Below are 17,011 nucleotides of genomic sequence, written 5' to 3'. Positions count from 1 at the left end.
AAGGTGAAACCATTTATTATACCTTGTCATTTTACATGGATTTGATCTTCTCAGAGGCGATTGATGACTTGGTTACATCTCTACCAAACTGGAAAACCACTGTGCTACGTAACTATGCTGCCATATTACCAGGTCTTTGTGATTTTGTAGCCTCTCATATTTTTATGTTCATTTGTGTTCATATTGAATCAAGTAGGACATTTGCCACCCAGTTACTAAAGAAAGAGACAATTTTAACAACTTCTCAAGTGACGTGTTCAATTAAATGACCTAAGTTTCCTTGGAATTGACAACATGCATGCTAAAAAAGAGTATAGAATTTTGAAAAAGAATATAAATTTTTTTAAAAGAGAAATTTTCTTATCAATTATTTTTGGGGGATTTTATGTAAGTTAAAATCTTGACACAGTTATTTGTATTTTAAAGGTTATTGATAGGCCCAAATAATGCACATTTACTAAGGATAAATTCTGCAGGATGTTATGTAGACAAATTATTTAAACTAACTGTTCTATTCCAAATTTTTATATATATATATATATATATATATATAAAGAACCCAATTATTCTCCTTTACACTTGAGGTTTATTTCGGAAATTATTCAAATGAGAAATTTGAATAGGAAGCAAACATGATTTTACTGTTACTTACTGAGATACTATCACAATGCAGGTAATGATAGAAAACCAACATCCCAACACTTGGGATAGAGTGTTGCATCAGGAATTTATCTTTGGTTAATGTGTTGTTGTTTTTTTCTGCAAATTTAAGTTATTGCCTATGTTCTGCTGACCAACTATAACTCCATTCAGAACATGGCAAAGTCTAATTTTTTCACGATTGACATGATCAACAAATGGTGCATAGAAAATGCCTTATGAACAATTTGTGGTTCAATAATGACTTTTGTTTTCTTGATTTATGTATTTCAGAAACTGGTAAAAGCCTATGGAAGTATTTTTTTCTAATTACTGTGTAAACCCATTTCTATGATTTCTTGTACAGCGAGAACACCTTTCAAAGTAATTTTCATTGTGTATCTATTGAAAATGTGTGACATTTCTAGACAATTGCTTACAAGAACATGTTAATTTAGTAGATAGAAATGTAGCCATTGTATCACTTTTATTCATACTTATTTATTGTTCAAAATATAATAAATATTTATAAGTAACATTGCTCTCTAACAGGGAATATTGATAATATTTTAAGGCATTCTTCATTCCTATATTCTGATGTTTGGTCATATTTAAGATGCAGAAATACCTTTAGTTCCAAGAAATACCTGACAGATCAATAGTTTCTATCTGATTTTTTCCAGTTGTATTTATTACAATTCAGTAGCAGTGTACACCAAGAATTACTGTCTCTGGGTGACAGGAGTCTTAAGCTTCTTTCAGCATTCACTTTGTCTTAGACTAATTCACCTTTTTGCATATTTGTAATAAATACGAAGCCATTTTCCACAATCAACTCTCCATGCCCATTCATAGGTGTGCCACACAACACATTGAGAACTACTGTGGTGGTATTCATTAAATAAAGGGTATTTGTTGAGCATCCAATACATGGCAGAATATACTACAATCTACATTTTTCACAGGTTAAAAATATTTTTCATTTATTACATAGCCAATTGAGGCTTACTGAAGTAAAAGTCATTTGTCAAAGCTGAAATACATTGGGATAAGGAAAGGGTTTCAAAACCATGCCAATTTATATATTTAAACCAGTTTTTCCTTGTACATTTTACCCAGAAAAAATTATTCATATAGTATTTATCTAGAAATAGTTATGAGAATTACATTGAAGAAAATGTTTCCAGGAAATTATCTATAGGGTTTCTTCTACATGTTTTTTTTTCCTGTTTCTCATGTATGTATCCAGTATTAGTTGGGATAGAAAAAAAATGAAGTCATTTACTAGGCTATAAGGATTGACATCCTTTGTTTCATCGAATTAATGTGTTTACCTATAAGAATTTCAAAAACTTTATTTCAAATGTAACTTAGTATCATAAAATAATAAATTTCTTTATACATCTGCTTCAAATTGAAAATCTTGAAAAGGTTTGTGTATTTGTGCATGGAGATTTTTTAATTTAATGGTTCTTCTAATTTTCCATAAAGTTATCAATTACTTGATTAGATTCATATATACTCAGAAAAAAAATTGAGATTTGAATTTATAAATTATACTTTTATCCCTTAGCAATTATGTAATCTTAAAGTTTCTGAAGTAATTGAAAAAAAATATTACAGTGCAAGATAATGAGCCTTTTATTGGTACCTATTTGTTTCTCTGTTGAAGATCATATCATGAAAGATTTTTTTACATACAGGAAATTTACCATTTTTCCCCTAAGATATATTAGTAATATACTAATGATAATATAATTTAATCTTTTATTATCTTCATGCAGTGTGTTGAAAGCTTTATTGACATGAATGTATTTACTTTATTTTTGCTTTATTTTGAGAGATGTTATCAGGAAAAAACATTTTGGAGTCAGGCTAGAATGTTGTGGAAAGAGAAATGAATCCAAGGAGTCGTAATCAAGATGGGCATCCCTGTGGGCAACTGCATTCAGCCCCACTAGGGTCCTTCTGATACGCTGTATCAAATACCTTCCAGATGGGAAAGAAATGTAGTCCTCCTGGGTTCTCGCGTTGCTGGTCAGCATCCTCGCCCTCTCACATTGGCCCAGGATGGGAAAAAAAATGAGCAGATTCCTTTCTGCAAAGCACCAGCTGGAGTCCAAGGAAAACTGGCAAATAGTGTGTTGTGCACATTGGGGCATCAAAGGGCAGTTCTGTCAGTTTATCCTTTCAGGGGTGGTTGCCATGGCAACGTTGGAACTCCTCTTGATTGGCCAGGAGGACTTGAGGTGAGTGCAAGAGGTTTTGGAGTCAGCAAGGACCAAGTCATTTTAGCATCTAGCCAAAATTTAAATTAACTCCGGAGCTGTCAGACCCTTACTCTTGTATCTATCCTGGGGAGAAATGTTCTACTGGGTGAGCAACCCACTAGACTTCTGCTCTTCCTTGAGCAGGCTCTGAAATCCTGCTTTGCGTCTTATTTTCTCACAGACTGGTTGGGTCTGAGAAGATTACTGTAGTCTGTGTGTTGTAATGAACACTCCATCCGTGATGAGGGCCAGAGTCAACCACAGATGAATCCCCAGTCACTTCTTTGGGCATGGCTGGTCAGGAAGGTGGTGGTAACAGTTTCACACTGACTGTCAAATGATTCACAGCAAGTCCATGGGGAAGAGAACATGGCTTATATTTTACATTAGAAACATGAGTTCTTTTTCCTCCAAATTGACACTGGTTATGTAACTATGTGACAGTAGTCTCAGAAATTATTTCTGCCTGTATCTGGTTAATCACTAGAAAGTACCCATATCTTATGTTGACATGTCGAGGACACATTGAAAATATAAACATCTATGTCCATTTGCTGTAATATGTGTAAGGATTGTCTATTTGTTTAAAATAATAATTATTTCCATTTTCCATTTAAACGCCTGCCACCACCTGGTAAGCACATTGATGTTTCAGGTCAGGGAAGATTCCCAAAAAGGATGCCCATACTGCCAATGAAAATCAATACTTTCATGTACTTTCCTTCATTATAAAGAAGATATATATATATATATATATATATATATATATATATATATTTGTTTTCACTACTAGCTTAAATTCCAAATTTGTGCATTTAGTTCTGAATACAGTGCCTGGAATTTCTTGATAAATATTTATTTATTCCAGTGATTAAAATGTAACATATTACAATACAAAAATCTCCTTGAGTATTTAATTTAGTTCATTTTATGAAATAAAAATGACACACTTCTGCAACGCATAGCAAGGTACAAATAGTTCAGTCAACATGTTTGCTTTATATTGTTCTTTTTATTTTTTATGTGGTATGTGCATTGACATTTGTGGCTGTAATCGCAGGTGTTGCATGTGTTGTTACAATTCGTTTGTTTCTACGCCTGGATTGATGAAATAGCATAGTATCTGATAAGGTCACAGCATGTAGGCTATGTTGTCAATATTTGTACTTCATTTAAAAAAAAAGTATGAGAGAGGAATGTCATCCTCAAGTAAATACTTAACTCTTGGAAAAAGAAGGCGGTGACAGTAATCTATTTACAGAATACAGAGACCAGCGATTAAAACTGAAGGTATCCCCAGTGGTTATGAATTATAAACATGACGTTCTTGAGGTCAATATAGATGGCTGAAAAAGTGAACCACACTTGACAATCTGTTTAGGTTGAGATGACAACATGTAAATTAAAATTTATACTTGAAATGCCATATGACAAAGCATCGTTGATATGAGAGTTCCAGGTCTTCTAAGGTGACTCTAGTGATTCACTCACTAGCTTTGCTGGATGAAAGAGTTCTGGAATCAGTGCTGGGAACACTCTCAAAGATTGTTGTCCCAGAGCAGAGAAATCTACATTTCTGGATGCCAATCTCCTATGCATGAGAAGAAAACATTTTTATAGTTCCTTCCATATAGCTTTGTCATTAGTTGATAATTCTGAAGTTCTTAGAACCATGCTTGCTATTTTAATACTATACCTTAAACTGAATGCTATGCAAAATACGTATTTTGTTTTCAGAAATAAGATATTACCAAGTTTTTGAAAAACAGGAAGAGTCCATCAAAAGAGGACAAGTGTACACTTACTTACCAGAGTTTATCAGATCACAAGGAAGTGTCTTGAGAAGTTACTAAGTATTTGGAAGTTATTTGCATATGGGTCTGAAAAACATGACAAACACAACAGTGCAGTGTCAAGTAATGGGATTCCACACCAACACAGGCCTATGCACTCCGCCTTGCATGCCCGTCTCCTACAGAAAGGGACCCAAGGATCAGGAGTCTGTTTTTTCTAGTTGTGCCACAGTGTTCTTCAACAACTGAATAGGTTTGGAATTGTGAGTGGGAGAAGTCTTTGACATGCTCAGTTGACACAAACCAGAGCAAGTTACTTTAAACTAGGACCCAAAAAGAGAGTTTGGATTTGTCTTCCCCAGAAGGAAATGGGAAGCTTAAAAGCTGAGAGTATGAGTGATGTAACTACCAAAGAGAAATTCGATGCTGCCAAAATCTGTTTTTCTTCATGGTACCAGTGAATCATCTGTGAGCCTCAAATATCAGAGCAGCACGGAACAGGGTGTGAAGCCCAACTGGATGGTTGATTCCACAAAACCCTAGGTAACGCCTCCATGGCTACTGAAATGTGTCTCTTTTTAAAAAATGAATAGTCTTCCCATAAAAATGGTGACTTTGGGAAGGGCCTTGATTGTCCTTAAAGAAAAGCAGCTGCTCAGAGATTTGAGTGAAGACCCCTTCAGTGGTCTCGGAGGTACACTGGGTTACAAGGGGCGGCGAGAAAAGTGCCACAAGTCTTGTGCTTGTTCTTTTTCATTGTTTCTGTCCCATCTCCTTAGAATAATCTTATTTCAGTCATTAACTAGGCTTCCAGAAGAAAATGAAGCTAAAATGTGAATAATTGTAAAGGAATATAGGCAATGACTAATTTGATTAGTTTTAAATTAAAAAACAATTGTACAGAAATGGATTGAGGATAAAAGCGATATAATTTCTCTTTTAAACAGCAACCTTATCATGTAAACTGTGTGTATGACAAATTAATAGTGGGTCACATAAAGGGTGCTAGTCACAGGGCAGGCAACGAGTTCATGCTCCCTTCCGACAGCAAGCTGGAGTGGGTGTTCTGCTCACGGCGTCTCCCCTGTGTGTTGAAGTAGCAGAGATAAGCACCAGTGTATGAGAAACGAAATTCCCTGAAAAATGTCATTTGATATGATGAAACCAAGCTTGCCAGTTTCCTTTTTCAGCTCTAATTTTCTGAAAGAGGACTCAGTTCATTTATATTTCATTTGGATAAATATCTATTTGAAATTGTCCCAAATGGGAAATTGTTTATAAGCTATGTGAAGTCTTAGGGGAAATGCCCTTCAGTGCATGAGGCACGGCGTGTTAAAACAGTTTTCACTGGGAAGCAGAAGCAGCATGAAGACACAAAACTTCACTCTTCTGTGGTGTTAGAAAACCAGACATCTATGTGTGCCAAAGGTGCACACTGACAAGCCCAAAATTGTCACTGGGGTACACAGGAGAGGATCAGCCCTTCCTAAACCAGAAAGCAATCACAGCAATCAAATGTCCTCTGGGGGAACCAGGGAAAAATAGCAAAGAGAGAAGATACTTGGATTTTATGTGTTTACTCTGAGAGAGTGGATCAATGGCATTCAGCCACAGCAACAGTGGCGATACTGATGGGATTTGTCACTTGTCCTCAATTATATGTGAGGGGACACAGGCAAGGAGCAATCACCACTACTTAAAACCAAGTAGATACTAAGGAGAAGAGGCAGGATTAGAACCCACTGGATCTAACTTCTCCCTCCACATGCTTAAGTAATGCTGCCACAGGCAAAAGGCAGGCAGAGGTCAAAGCAGATGTCCACCTCCCATGGAGACTGAAGGACAAAAAATATGAAGAGATACCACTGTGGTAAGCTTTACACTGTGTGCCAGAAAGCTCCAGGAATGACCTGTCAATACTTCTGTTTCATCTGTGAAGTAATGGTTGAATTCATCAGCTGAGAGTGAGGATGAGCTCTAAAGGATGGGTTCATGGTTGATGTATTCAACCCAGTTACAATCTTTTTCCTGGGCAGTGTGGTTTTTGCAATCTTGTTGATGTGGGAAAAGCAGACAATTGGACTTAAATTGAACATAATCAAAGAAACACAGGGAAGCACAGAGGCAATGAGAGAACTTGAATAAATATGGATTAAAGCCATGAAATGGTGTAGTCAGATACAAGGGAGAAAGAAGGGGTCAATAAGGAAAGAAACTAATGCAGTCCTTGAGGTTCCTTGGACGGTATGGAACAGGTACAATGAGTGTGGTACTAGACAGAACCTGGAAAATAAGATGAAGATGGAGACCGGATGTTAGAGGGCACTTCCAGGTGGTACAACGTTCCAAACTGTGGGCCTGGGCCTGGGTCTGTTTCAGGTGGGTGCCAGGTTGGGGAGATGAGGATGCCCTTTTGTAACTGTTGTGGGCATGAGTCCTAAATCTTCTGGAATGAAAACCAAATGGGTAGAAAGAAAAATGCAGACATTGGTGTTAGGAAAATTTGTGAGTGATGTGGAGAGACACCTACAGTTTGAGAAATGATCTTAAATTACATAAGTAGTCAACGTTTTTCAATAAAGTGCTAAAGAGAGACATAGACAGTGAAGTTTTTATAATTCTTTAACTTTTACAGCAAATACACAGAGCTCACAAAATAGCAGTGATGTTGAATAGAACCCATGAGACTTGGAACACCCTTTGTGGAGTATTGGGAGAGACAGGGTCAAAGGTGGCTTAGCAATTCAAAGAATGGTGCTCACACCAGAGTACTTGAGCTCTATTGAATTTTTCCCGTTAAGTATTGAAAGCAGCTTACCACTGTCCAAACTGGTTGGAACATTTTTCTCTGAATTAGAAATTGCCTGAGTTAGAAATTTCCCTAGGGATCACTAGACCACAGGGTGAGCACAGATTTCCAAATGTGTGGGTCTCACCTTTCCTTTAAATATTCCTCTTTTCCTGAAAAAAAAACCACCCCACATTTGCTTTGCAATCTTTCCTTTGCCAGTAATTTGTCTACTACTGAGGATAAGGCCAAACTTAAGAAACAAAACAAGAAAGAAATGAAGAGACAGGAAGAGAGTTGCAGTGAGGGAGGAGAAAATGCCTATATGGGGCTTTTTAGAAAGATGGTCCCTCCTTAGAAAGATGCAGAGGGTGATGGGAGAAAGAGATGAAGATGGCCATTTTCATCAGTGGAGTGGGAGTTTAGAGTTGCAGCAGCCATTCTGTAAACATGAGGGAATAAGCTGGACATGCCCAAGAGAAAGGATGCAGAGGTTAGTGGAGTTCAAGGACTGAAAGTGTCTGGGCTTCTGATAACATTGCCAAGTATTTGGCCAACCCTCTAAAGGCCTATCTCATGACTTTTTACTAAATCAGTAATGATTAAACAAATAAACCAAAAGAAGTACAAGATGGAGCACCAAATTTGAAAGAAGAGCTATTCCTCGAGTTTATTTACCTTATTGTCAAATTGAAAAGGAAATGAAGCTATTGGCATATAAGAAATGCATCTGTCAAATGCATCCTAAGACAAAACTGTTACATGAACTCTGAGAATCCCTTCTGAATTCTCCAAACAACTTGAATCATGGTGATTTTTCCTGTGAAAGAAAAAAAAAATCTATGCTGGACCAAGTCAAAACACAAAGGGGACTTCATCTAAGGTGTCAGGGGTGCTGGACTCAGACCCTGAGAAACAGATTACGGATCCAGCAGGTGGAAGAAGATGTAAGTTGGAGAGAATGGGATAGCAGACATACTTTATTTGGAGGCAGCAATAGACCCTAGCCATCCCCAGGCTCCAGCTTCAGCCCCAAGCCAGTTCCATTTAGCTCCCTGATTATTTCCATTGGCCTTTTTAACATGCAGGCTGGACAAAGAAAGCACACTGACAACAGGTTACATCAGTGGGCACAGGCTCACAAGCAAACATCTATGACCTTGAGCACATGCTGAATCAGAGTGTTCATGACCTTGGCTGCACACTGAAAACATAGTCCACCAGAAGCCTTCATGAGGAGCCTAGCTACAGCCATCTTGGAGAGAGAGAGAAGAAAAAAAAAAAAAAAAGAACTCAGTGTGAACTCAACTCCACTAAAACAAAGGGCTGGAGAACCTTTAACAGCGGGTTGGGGACCTTAGTCATCTGGCCTTGCTGTTTGGCCTCATCCAATGGAAAAGTTAACTTTGTCTTCCTGGTAGGAGGTAAACAACTTGGAGCTCTCAAATCAACAAGGTGTGTATCTTCCCAGGGAGACTGGTCTATCTTCTCTGATAATTATATTTATAAGGAGGGGCTGTCAGATCCTGGGTGGTAAAGCTGAAAGGGGGCTTTTAAGAGGACTTAAATTTCAAAGAAGCACAGAAATTGCAAGTTTTCTAAAATAAATGAGGTAAGAAAAGTGAGGGGAGTGACTTTATGGTTAGGCATCTGGATCCTTAAAGGGCTGCAGAAAGGGAAGTTGGGGGCCTGGAGACAGGGTTTATTAAACAATGTGGTTCTGGGTTCATTCAGCTCTCCTCATCGAGGACATTCCAGATGTGTGCAGGTAGATACTTCTCTCAGTGCTAAGAGTGCAACCATAACACAGAGTTCACCACCTTCTACAATGGCCTCTTGTGGAAGGAGAGAGAGATAAACAATAATAAGTCAGGTGTACTACCTAAAAACAAACAAACAAACAAAAAACAATTTAAGATAAGGGAAGAGAGGGGGCAGAACCTTGTCATATAATATGGCATTTGTTGATTGTGATCCACTCATCCCTAATAATAGCTCACAGTTGTTGAGCGTGTGTCTTGAATCCTACATGATTTTAAGTGTGGTTTTATATACAATTCATTAACCATGGAAGCAGCACTAGGCAGCTATTTTCTCCATTTTAATATGAGGGAAATGAGTTACAGGGACACTAAATTGACTCAATTTTAACCCTAAGCAGCAGGGCTGACCTCATTCTATTCCAGACCAACACACAACCTTTCAACCAAAGTTGTATACTTCACATTCCCATGTTAAACATTCTCCTATGATTCCAGTCCTAAAAATCCTCTGAAAAAAAAGATACACTGCTCTTCATCAAGTCACTTCAGGGCAAGTCCAAAATAGCAAAGAAAGGGACAAAGGGGGGTAAATCACATAGTCTAATACCTACTGTATGCAGAAATGCAGTATCTCAATCTTGCAGTTTGAGGCTCAGCATTTATTGCAAAGAAACATTATCGGTTTTTCCCCAGTAGATGCCAGCTCCTTGAGAGCATAGATTTGGGGCTTTTCTCTCTTTTCCCTAACTCCTGGCATCTTGCTGACAAGGTGCAGGTGCCAGTAACTATTTTAATGGAGGAACCAGCAGCACTGCTCATGTGCCCCTTCCTCCTCAGTCAGCAATGATGAAAGGAAGCAGCACACACTCCCTAGTTTTATAATATGAGAAGCAATGTCAGAGTGGAGATGTGTCACTCAACTTGCTGTAGATCATAGCACAAACTAAGGCATTTTTCATTTTGGGATTTGTTGCCAAAATATTGACTTAAAGTGAGTTTTCACTGTCACAGCATGAGTGGGAAGGGAAAGAAATCTCTTTCTATGTGAGGTGTTCAGGGAGGGACCATGCCTGCTTGAGGGGAGAAGCGCTCCCCCCTTGAAGTTCTAAAATGCTCAGACTTAGGTGCCTATTCTCTCCTCAGGCACCCTAAATTCTGTAACCACTGAAAACTTGTGGGAAAAAAGAAGCCAGGACTCTAATTTGTGTCAGTTAAGTACTTTGATATATTACCTTTGAACCATACACCCTTTTTAAAGTAGAAAAGTCAAAGAAAAATCAAATAGGCACCCAAGAAAGGGTTATCAAGAAAAAAGAAAAGGAAAGAGTGGGAGATGCTGTTGACCAGAACTGCTGCGGGCTCTCCATTTGTATTCCAGTGGTCCCTTAAAGGAACCTTTGCTAACAGATGACTGGCAGAGATTTGCATTTAATTTCCTTGGAGCAACAGAAAATCCTAAGCCATCAGTTATTTTAGAGAGCAGTGACTGATCAATTAATAATTGAATTCACAATGACAAGACTTAATCTCAGTTCACTGGAGTACCTGAAGAACAGTCAAAGTATTTTTCCAATGGATTTTTAAATGTTATTGTCAGTTATCCACAGGGGCACAGGGGATAGAAGAGCTTTGGCCAGGATGCTTCAGTGAACAGTTGGCTATATGGATGTGACCTCGGGAGCAACAAATAACCCTCTTTTCAAGAAGAAAAACGAGAGATGTGAGGAGATATCCCATATTAGCAAGAGATTGGCAGAGTTAACAAAATAATTACCATTACAGAATAAAAGATGTATCTGGTATTTTAGGGCTTTTGCATATATTGAACTGTGGAACTTTAACTTCTAACTGGCATATTGTATCACTCTTGTTGAGAAAGGCTAGAGTACTCTTTAGACAATGTTTTTGAGGAGGCAACCCATTGTTAAGGTTCCTAACGTAAATCCTTCTTGCAGGATGGACAGATTTCTTTTATTTTCCTTTTATTTTGGGCATGGGGATGTTTACCTGCTTTGTCAGACATGCTTTGATTTTCTCTTGTTCTGTTTGGTTTTCCTCTTTCATTTCTTTGCTTTATTTTTCTGTTCCCATTTCTTTACCTCCTTAAATATCTCAGATGCTAGGACACATTATTATCTTTACATAATACTGACTTTTGTTTGTTGAAAGTTTCCTAGGTCTTTGTATCTATGTTCATGAATAATGTTGATTTATGTGGTTGCATATATTTGTTCAAATATTTTTATCTGCTCAGTTATCAGAGTAAAGGTGGCCTGAAAAATGAATTAATTGTTTCTCCCTACTTCATTTTGTAAAATATTTTGTATATAATGAATACATTTTATTCTATAAATATTTGCTAAAGTGACTATTTTGGCGTGGGTGATCACTATTTTGTTTTCTTGTCTTCAATTGTTTCCTCAAATTCACTCATTTGATTAAATGTATGTATAATATATATCTAAGCAATGAAGTCATTCCTCTGCATATCTCTTTCTCTCTCTCTCTCTCTCTCTCTCTCTCTCTCTCTCTCTCTCTCTCTCTCTCTCTCTCTCTGTTATTTTATCCAGATTCTGGCCAATTTGACCCCTCCCAACTCCAGCTTTTATTCCCTTGATACTCTGAATTGACCACTCTCAACCTAATATTTGGATGCCACCTCCATATTCTAAGCTTGGGCAGTTATATAATTCTTCCCATTTATTTAGCTTCTGTCAGGAATCACAGTGCTGAGTAGCCTATAGTCAAATGTCTGAGATCTACCATTTCATATTTTTGACAAGTTTTCTGTTTGCTTAAGGCAAGCCCATACACTAGCTTCCTCAATCAGAACCCAAAGATAAATTCAAACAAACAAACAAATAAAAAAAAAGTTTTGTTTTTGCTTTTGTTTTCTAAATTAAATCTCTAAGCTGATCTCCTGTTATTTTCCTACATCATTCAGCTTTTCTGGGCTGATGTTGGCTGTGCTTTTGGGAATGAATGGAGACATGTTCCCCACACACTTGAAAAGACTGTCTGTGAGCAGAACTACAGCATCATGGAGGACAGAGGCAGAAAAGGTTTGTTGAAGTCACTAAGAGCTATAATAAATTCAAGGTGACAGGTGACAATTAGGAAAAAATTGTAAAGTACTCCTTGTTATTTTCAACCCAAGAATAATTTGATAACAATTTTCTTACAGTCAAGAACCCACGACTTGGAACTTTATTAGTTGGATTTGAAAATAAACTCCTTTGAAGGAAAGAACAATTGGTAATTCCAGGTTATATTGTTTTTAGTCTTAAATACAACATTAAGGCAATGTTGAAGTTTCAATATACTATTGTGGTTAATCATTTTATTATAAAACTAAATTTGAAAATCTGTCTCAGTTTTAGTTTTTCACCTTAGGTTAATTCTTAAGTGTTTGATCAGAAAGAATAGGTAGTGGGAATTTGACAAGTAGTTTGATTAAGGTATGACTCATTTGCATAAAAGGACTCTAATTTGTTTGCACAAAGATTGGATTTATACAAAATGATTATTTTTATACATTGGATCATTCAAAGAAAAAAATGTTAATTTTCCTGGAGGAAGAGACTTTTTTAACAAAAATCCACAATTATGAGATCTTCAAGTTCTAATTACAGTTTCAAACATGTCCAGAATGATTAATTGCTGGGTAATTAGGCTTAATCCATCAATTCTATTACTGCAATAGCAGGTATATATTATTTTGTTAAATTAGATATTGATGTAAAGTATACATAACTTCAAAGCTTCAATATTAACCTGAAGACCTGCATAAGTCTTCACATGATGATAAAATAAAAATGTTGTTTTTCAGTATAATCATTGGTCACCAATACAGATACATCTTGAAATCAAAGGATATTACTCCCTCAATGTGAGATGGCTTTAATCATGAAAACACCAACTGTAGGAAAGCATGTTTCTTTCTCAATAGAAAATTAGAAAAGCATCAACAATAAAGCAAAACAAAAACTATACAGAAGTCAAAATGTTCATATAACTTCTAAATTCTGCATATGGAGGTTTCTGTCCAAGAATCAATTTAACAGCACTACTTTGAATGTGGGTAATTTCAGAAATATTTGTGATCTGATCAAATTCCCTTGAAATATTATTTACATTCAGCAATTAACTATATAAAAATTCAGTACAAAAAGGTGCGTGTGCGTGTGTGTGTGTACGTGTGTGTGCGTGTGTTCCATACCTTTCAATAAGGTACTAACTAACTAGTTAGTAACTAGTTGCCTTTACTAACTAGAGTTTGCGCTCTTGAACCAGCCTGGCATTATGCAATAATTATGTGAATAATAGAATTAATCATGTGTTATATTCTTGAAAAACATGTGAGCAGAAGAGTTAACACTACTTCATAAAGTTGGATTCTTGTCTCTCTCTCCTTTTCTTTCTTTATTTCTTCCTTATTCGTCCCTCCTCTTCTCTCCTTCCCCCTTGTCCTTCCCTACACCTTTTCTTCCTCCTTCCTTCCTTTCTTTGTCTCTCTTTCTTTCTTGCTCTCTCCCTCCCCCATCTTTATCTTTCTTTCTTTCTCTCCTTTCTTATTTTCCTTGGAAAGATCATAGAATATCCAACTTCCAATGTCCAGGAAAGTTGTCAGAGTAATTGTTTTGGTCAGAATATGGTTCAAGAGGGCCAAAGATTGCATATGCTGAGATTTAAGCCCCAGGTCCAGGTATTCAGAGGGTGGACACATCACCATTACCATGTGTATGGCTGGGCCCTTTTGGAAGTGACTGGAATCAGATAAGGTCATTTATCCGGGAGCCCCCAAGACTGAATTCTGGTGGCCTCAGAAGGAGAGGGAGAGAGCAGAGACACAGGCCTACGCTGCATGCTCCTGTCTCTCACCCTGTGAAACCCCCCTGGGCTAGTGCATGACTCTGCCAGAATCCAGGCCAAAGCAGCTGGGCCTCGGGTATTTTACTATAGTAATGAGGATGCCTAGTTTCCTCATTAGCAGATTAAATTAAGCACAATGTAAACTATTTTTCCAGTGCACACACATGTCTGGTCTGTAAATTTATGGGATAAAATCATGCTGTAATATGAGGATGAATGTTTATAAGAAAGAAATTGAGGGTCTCTCTGTTTCAAAAATGCTGACAAGTCTTCAGAATTAATGGGGAAATATATTTAGACTTAGATATTTTTACTTATTTTGTAAGAATATATTTGAATATTTAAAATTATTGTTTAGGGGCTGGAGATGTGGCTCAAGCGGTAGCGCGCTCACCTGGCATGCGTGCGGCCCGGGGTAGATCCTCAGCACCACATACAAACAAAGATGTTGTGTCCACCGAATACTAAAAAATAAATATTAAAAAAATTCTCTCTCTCTTTAAAAAATTATTGTTTAATTAAACAAATATTCATAGATTGTGGTTGATCTATTCCATACTATATTTTGAGCAATTATTGTTTATTAATACCAGTTTAAATTCCTGCTGGCTTCCTGAGGAAAAGCAATCACCACCCACTCATGTCTGGCTTGCCCCTAGCTCCAGAATATAGTATTCATGGGACTCAAGATACAATTCAAAATTCTACAACATGGAAAGGAACAGTAAAACATATGTATTTCTACATAGAACAATAGAAAAGCATCAACAAAAAAGGAAATAAAAACAGATACAGAAGTCAAAATTTTCATAAACCTTCTAAATTCTGTATATAGAGGTTTCTGTCCAAGAATCAATTTGACAGCACTACTTTGAATGTGGGTAATCTCAGAAATATTTGTGATCTGACCAAATTGTCTTGAAATATTATTTAAATTCAGCAATTAACAATATCATAATTTAGTACAAAAGAACAATTTCCAAAATGTTGCTTTCATTGTGTACATATTTATTACTTATAATGTGCTACTTTGTAAGAAATATTATCTATAAAAGCAAGTTCACTAAAAAATGCAATTATTTTTCTTTGTACCACTAATTTGTGTATGCTTGACAACTAGAATCCTTTATAATAATTTTATTATTTAGTCACATACCTGGAGAAATTTTAGACTTCAGAGATGTATTCATCCCTTGCCCATTCCCCAAATAATCCCACCTCATTTCCTGTTATAATTTTTGTTAAAATGTTAAAAATAGGAAGATACAGATTTATTTCACAATTTTCTATGAGGGCTTTATGTGTATTTTTATATGCCTAAATATGGTTACTTGGTTATTGATATGAAAGTTCTCCACAAGGTCTAACTGATGATTCAAAATGAAAATTGTGATGTTATATTGACATATATGTGACATAGATATGACAGCTGTTGACAAAAATTATTTTAATTACATGAGAAGTAATATACTTGTTTAGTTTACTTTAAAATGACCTGACTGCATTTGAAGACTTTATTATTTCAACATAATTTTATATTGTCATTTCTTACCAATATTGTAATCATAAGAATATTGATTTTAAAATGTATTGTTTGGGGAGATGTGCAAAATAGGATTACCAATTTTAAAAAAATATTAACTGCGTTACAGTTATTTGAAAAGTAAACTTTCCTATCCACAAATATAGGTAATGCTTTATGGATTATCTTTTTATATAGGAAAGAACATCCGCATACTTGTCTTAAAGAAAAATTGCTAATTAGTGTACAACATGTCAGACTGTAACTGAAAGGTCAGACATCACCTGTATAGGAGAAATCATTTAGAATGGATTATTTTGAGACTGTGTAGAAAAACACTTTGATTTGACAAGCCAAAGGAGCGGCCATCCAGGGCCTATAATTGAAAGAGTTGACCAGTGAATAAAATACTATATATCTAACAACAGAGGCTCCATAACCTGAGAGAAGAACTGCAAAATTATAAATTAAATCATTCTTAATTTTTTTGTGTGTGCTAGAGATTGGATTAAACCCAGAGGCACTCAATTACTGAGACACATTCCCAGCCCCTTTTTTCTTAACTTTCTTTTTAAATTAAGAGAGTCTTGCTAAGTTGCTTAGGGCCTTGCTAAGTATTGAGGCTGCCTTTGAACTTCTAATCTTCCTTCCTCAGCCTACTGAGCCGCTGGGATTACAGACTTGTTCCACCACACCCAGCTCCATCCTCTACTTTTGCAAACCGTTTTGAAGTTCAGTCTGTGTGTAAAGGTACCTTGAAAGGAGGCTGAAAGGCATGCTGTTTCATGGTCCCGGTCATCATCATCATCATGATTACTGATTGTGGAACACATACTTAGAGAAGCTAAATCTCAAAAATCATGTGGCTAGTAATTAGGCATTCTTGAAAGTTGAACTCAAAAGTAGTGATTAGAGCAGTGGTTTTCCTGGGCTGAAGTGTGGGGAAAATGGGAGATATCAGCCAAAGAGTACAAACCTTTAATTATAAATTCTGAAATCTAAAGTATAGCATAGTGACAGTAGCTAACAATGACATATAGTTTGCTCAAATTTTGCTCAAGGAGTAGATGATTAGTGTCATCACACACACAATGGTAACTAGGTGTAGTCATTCATTTGGTTACAGGATATATATATATATATATATATATATATATATATATATATATACATACATATATATACATATGTTATATATATAATATATATATATATAACATATGTATATATATATATACACATACATATTTACATACATACATACATATTTGTATGTATGTATGTATATATGTATGTACATATGTATATATGTATGTGTATATGTATGTGCATATGTATGTATATATATATATAGTTTTACACAC

Source organism: Marmota monax, unplaced genomic scaffold (genome assembly GCF_021218885.2).
Source record: "Marmota monax isolate L192 unplaced genomic scaffold, Marmota_monax_Labrador192_F-V1.1 WCK01_AAM20220418_F8-fsc00060, whole genome shotgun sequence".
In the NCBI taxonomy this organism is placed as follows: Eukaryota; Metazoa; Chordata; class Mammalia; order Rodentia; family Sciuridae; genus Marmota; species Marmota monax.
This window is presented reverse-complemented; position numbering follows the sequence as displayed.